Below are 6000 nucleotides of genomic sequence, written 5' to 3'. Positions count from 1 at the left end.
CTTTAGTGGAGTGACCGACAGTTAACAAATGTTGATTTATATGGATAATGAGTTTAATCAACTAATCTCGTATCGTTGGAGCTTTCGATCTGTAGGTCTAGGTCCCCTTGCTAGCTCGTAAAGGATAGTTAAGAACAATTAGTCTTGAAAACGTGGGCGTGAGCGCTCGGCAGGGGCGTGCGGTGTGGGTGGTTGGTAGCACTCGCATGAGAGGTGCACGTGGGAGGGGGAGCGCTGAGAGGCTGACACGACAGTGATGCGTCGGCGAACAGGCACTGGCGGCAGAAGGGGCGCAGAGTGTGGGCGCCGGGAGATAGGCAAGCATCCGGCTAACGCGCATGCTGGCGAGGGTGTTGGCCACTTGTGAGGTTAGCATGGTAGAAGTGTGCAGGTACTGCCAATGCTGGGGCACGCCTGGATGCTGGCAACAGGTGAGGCGTGGGCGCAGGCGTGCATGAGCTGGACACTGGCGGGTGCACATGAGGCGACGCCTTGTGAGGTTAGCCTGCCGTTGGTGGTGTAGGCACACGCGTCGAGGGCGCTTTCATACGTGCATGGGGTATGCCCATGCGAGGTTAGCGCACACTTTATGGAGTTGAGTGTGTGATGGTGCTCTCCTCTTGGCTTGACTTGATTCCAAAGACTTGAGGTCAATTATGATCATAGCACGGTGCATGGGAAAGCGCATGCTTTAGCGTGGAAAAAGCCTGCAAACAATCAACAGAGAAATCAAACACCCCATCATTTTCTAATAGAAAACATAAGGGTTTTGCAAGTTTATATAAGTTATTTATGAACTGCCTATAAAATCCTACAGTTGATCAATGACTTCCTTTCGCTTTGTCTACCTCCAAATCTTTCCTTAAGACCAGATGCCTCCACACGATACCCTCTTCGACCATGAAATGACACTTTTCCCAATTGTGGACCAGGTTGGTTTCCTCAAATCTCTTCAACACGCGTTGAAGGTTTGATAAACATTCAGCAAAAGTTGTCCCAAATACCGATAAATCAACCATAAAAACTTCTACCACTGACTCAACTAAATCAGAGACAATAGCCAGCATACAGCGTTGGAATGTCGCTGGGGCGTTGCACAAACTGAAGGGGATCCGTCTAAAGGCGAAAGTTCCATACGGGTAGGTTAAAGTGGTCTTATGTTGATATTGATGTGCGATAGTGATTTGGTTATAGCTGTTGTATCCACCTAGAAAACAATAATACTTCTGGTCAGTCAATCGATCCAACATCTGGTCAATAAAAGGTAATGGAAAATGGTCTTTCTTGGTGGCCTTGTTGAGTTTTTTGTAGTCCATACACATCCACCATCTTGTAACTGTTATGGCAAGCATGAGCTCATTCTTAGCATTTTCTATCACTGTCATCCCTACTTTCTTTGGGACACATTGTACAGAGCTGATCCATTCACTGTCAGAAATTGGGTAAATGATCTCAGGATTCAACCATTTGAGTATCTCCTTTTTTTCACAACTTACTTCATTGTTGGGTTTTGAAGGGATGTGAATCCCGGAGCGGAAGCGGACTTTCGTTGCTGATTTTCGGGATACAAAATCGAATTTTACAGCGGGAAAATACAGAGGAAATTCAAACCTTTGAAGATCGTTTCTTCAGTGAATTCTCCTCGAACACCACCACCGGATCTTCCCCGTTATCCTCTTGGGTCTCGGGATCGTGCTTGTGGTAGCACCTTGATGGAAGAGAGGGAGAGGTTGAGAGAGTTATAGAGAAATCGTTGGAGGTTTTTCTGTTCTGTAACCTTCTGTTTCCCATTCCCCAACTCTTGAAGAAGAAGAAGGGTGACGTGGGGTAACTCCCCACGTCACAAAACCTCCCACTCCCCTGCAATTTTACAGGGGAGTTTAATATTAATAATAATAATATTAATATTAATATTAATATTAATATATATATATAATATATAATATATAATAATTATTATAATATAATTAATATATATATATAATTAATTAATCAAATTAATTAATATAATTAATTATTAATCCAATTAATAATTAATAAATATATATATATACATAAATAATTAACACTTAATTATTTATTATAAAATTAGAATCATATTCTAAAACATTTCTCTCGTATAACCTATAGTTTTCAAGTACATCTTATGCACATTATTTTTAACCTATAGTTTTAATATGAATCTCATTCATATTAATTTTATTTGAATCTCATTCAAATAATATCTCTCATAATATATAGTTTTAATTTACAATTAACTATATATATTATAATGTATCAATATACATATAATCCCTTAAGTAATTTGAACAATTCAAATTCTTCCAAAAAATTTGATCCTCGTTTTACCCGTTATGAGCTAGCAAGGGGACCTAATGGACCTACAGATCCGAAGCTCCAACGATGCAAGATTAATCGATCAAACTCATTGACCGAGTTAATCTAGATTCGTTAACTACGGGTCATTCCACTAAAGACTCGCAGTTGCAGTTTTCTCACTGCAGAATGTTTTCGTGTCCATGGATATACGACCATTAATGACGAGTCAATCATTCACGAGTGTTCGTAACTCAAGTTGGGTCAAATTATCGTTTTACCCCTGAGTTACATTTTACTCCTTAAACACCACTGCTCCTCTAATGAACAACCCAGTTATGGTCCAACCAATAACTGGAAGTCCCTCTCGGCCAATGAGAGGGTAGGGCCCCTTGTTCAAGTCTCGGAGTCAGCATTTAAGGGAACACTCACCTACTCCCCTAAAGTCGGGGAGGAGTGAATTCCATATTGTGAAGTTATGTTCCCAGCTCCCCACTCGGTCTCGTCCCAAAAATGGTAAGAATGTTGAGTCGGCGACTCGGGCCACTCTCACCCATACAGATCAAAGGACAAGCCCTCACGGGCAGGAGTCCATAACTCACTCAGAATTGAGAATGAGTTGTCTAGTCATCCTAAGAAATAGCAACCTATTAGTTAACGGTGTTACATCTAAAGATTACCTATTTCGTGGTCCGGTCTTATACAAACTCATTGTATAGGATACCCCCACTCTCATGTCTCTACACGAACGACCTGGATCGAGTCGTCTGTAACCTTTACAGAGTGGGCCGTATCCATAGTGTTGTCAGGATAAGGTACCCAGCCTTATCCATATATTATAGACCCTTGAGGTTATTCACGGGACATTATCCATTCATATATCAGGGGTATATCAAATATATATACCCCGTATATCAACTATATACCCAGTATATATACTGTCCCGATTACAACAAAAATAACCTTTGATGTTTAGTTTATTGGATTTTGGACAATGCAAAGCCATGATTCAACAACAAATTTATTGAATAAAACTTTATTAAATAGATATTTGTTTTTACAAAATACAAACTACGAGTTTAGGGCAACACACCCAACAGGTTTAACCTTCCCTGTGGCTCCACTGAGTTTTTACAATCTTCTTCCAAAACAATCTTATGCATGCAATAACTTCGACTTATTCCTTTGATATCGGTAATTATCCATCCTATGGCTCTTTGGTGCTCTCTCAATACAGCCAACAAATCATTCTCTTTATCTTCAGACAAATTTACAGCAATGATAATGGGTAAGGTATTAGAAGTACCAAGATAGGCATACTTCAAATGATGCGACAACGTTTTGAGTTCTAACTCAAGAGGCTCCTCAACGGATGGCTTCAACTACTTACGGCCAGTCTCTTTGATGTCTAAACTCTCATGCACTCTGGACCATGACTTAGTTATATCTTTGTCACTGTCCAGGTAGAGACTTCTTGACAATGCTCGTATGCTTACTCCAGCATGATGTTTAAATTACTACTATGATGCTCTAGGTCATTTACTTGAAAGAACTTTTCGAGAAGCCATAGAAAAGATCTCTAAAAATTAATGTCAGCCTTAAGAATTGGAACCATAACAACTAGATGAGCATTATATTTGTTAACATTGCCTTTTAAAAGCAATATAACAAAATGTAAAATATCTACGTTGTTTGTTGTTTCAACACATTCCTTTTAAAAGATGAGACTTTGTTTGATGGTAGAGAATATACTCTTTTTTATCAAACTTAAATCTTTATAATCATATTTCCCATATCTTTTCTACTTACTTTAATGACATTTTTAATGATGTTAAGTTTGTTTTACTAAAATGAGGAGAATTTTTATTCTTTACTAATATTGTTATAAAAAGAAAATAACTAAATTTCTTTTAAATACAACATTCTTTACTTAATCTTCCCCCAAACTCAACATCCTTAAAAAAATTTCAGATCTCATCCACATCAACTTTAAGTGGGAACTAACTTCAGAAATTATATATATTGAAAGGCTAGTGTATCTAGAATGACAACTAAAAACCTTAAGTCCAAGTCTCGTAAAACCTTGAATTGCAAGTGATTTTAGTTGTTTCTTTATTTGGTACACCACTAAACTTTTTTAGAACAATCTTGAGTGCTTTCTCCAAATAGATTGAGGGTAAGGAAAAATGGATGTCATATTTCCTACCACACCTTTTTGAGCTTTGAATCATTTTATAAGCAACATAAATCTCAGGTTTGCCTGAAAATATATATTAATTATTAGCTCTATAAATCCTTAAAGGAGTTAGCAAATGTCATAGACCTATCTTCTCAATCCATCATATTTCATAACGATTTCATTCACTACGAATTGATATTTGATGACTTTAAAGATATCAAGGAATAAAGACCTCTCCTATATCAAATATCGGCGTGCCCTTAACGAGAGTAAATTTCTTATAACTTTATGCAATGTTGTTAAACATTTAAAGAAGCCATATTGAATAGGCTATAAATTAATGTTCTAAAATACTAAAGCTCTCAATAGCACCTAATTTGACAATTCCAGTTATATCCCCTTGATCATTCCTAATACAGACTTGAATGTCTATTTAATCTTGAGAATCAACAAGCAATGAATAGAAATACCAAGCAATGAATAGAAATACCACAGTCTATAAGATAAGTTTTCATATGCAAGTCTAGCTTGTTAAATACCCTAAGTGAGAATCCAAATTTTCTTTATACCTCATGTGGCATTGTATTTGGAACATATTTTTTTTTCTATATGTTCAAATTTTCAAAAAAATATCAAGAGAATTCCTAAGCTTGATTCTTTTGTGATTTAAACCTTAGTGCCAACGTTAATTTCTTTCTTTAAGAAAATAAACAATTAATGAGTACAATTTTATCTTTTCTTACTTAACCCTTTTTCCGTCAAAAATTAGGTTATTAAGAGTTCAATATCTACTCTTATAAGTATCATAACTCACTACATACATACTGTATAATGTCTCAAATGGTATCAAATGCACGAGTAAATCCTTGAATATTTTAAATTTTGTGCATTGGATCATTTAGTGTACTCACTAATGTTCCTTTATTCTTTATTAAGAAATAGTCAACAAAAATTTAAAGTCTATTCCTTTTGTAATTTTCAAAACAATCCTTAAGGAACTTTTCTAATTATTTCCTCATTAAACATAGTCCCTTTGAATGTTGCAAAACACTGTCATAATATTTATGTAATTAAGGTTACTCATACTTTTCAAGATCTCAATTAAACCTTATAGGGATATTGATTTTCAAAAGTTGAAATGTTTTCTTTCTTTATCAAAAATTCATGCAAACTTGAATAAAAATTATTCTTAAATTCACAATAAGGCAATTAAATAATATTTAACAATAACTAATTCAATAATAAAACATGCTCGAAATTAACCTTAAGTATTTAATAAAAATACTTTATATTTAAACTCAATGAGGACAACAAGATACCTAGCACAACATTAATAGCGCCTACACAGATCCACAAACATTTGATAATTTTGAAAGATTCAATATCAGAAATCAGAGGCTACTTTGGTAGTATGATCCATCAAATTAACATCAACCAAAAGGATCAGACAATTATGCAACATATGTAACTTTAATTATTATTAATTTTATCTTTATGAAAATAAA

This window comes from Momordica charantia (assembly GCF_013281855.1).
Source record: "Momordica charantia cultivar OHB3-1 chromosome 5 unlocalized genomic scaffold, Mcharantia_2.0 BLBB01000005.1, whole genome shotgun sequence".
Classification (NCBI taxonomy): Eukaryota; Viridiplantae; Streptophyta; class Magnoliopsida; order Cucurbitales; family Cucurbitaceae; genus Momordica; species Momordica charantia.
Note: the sequence above shows the minus strand (reverse complement) of the source record.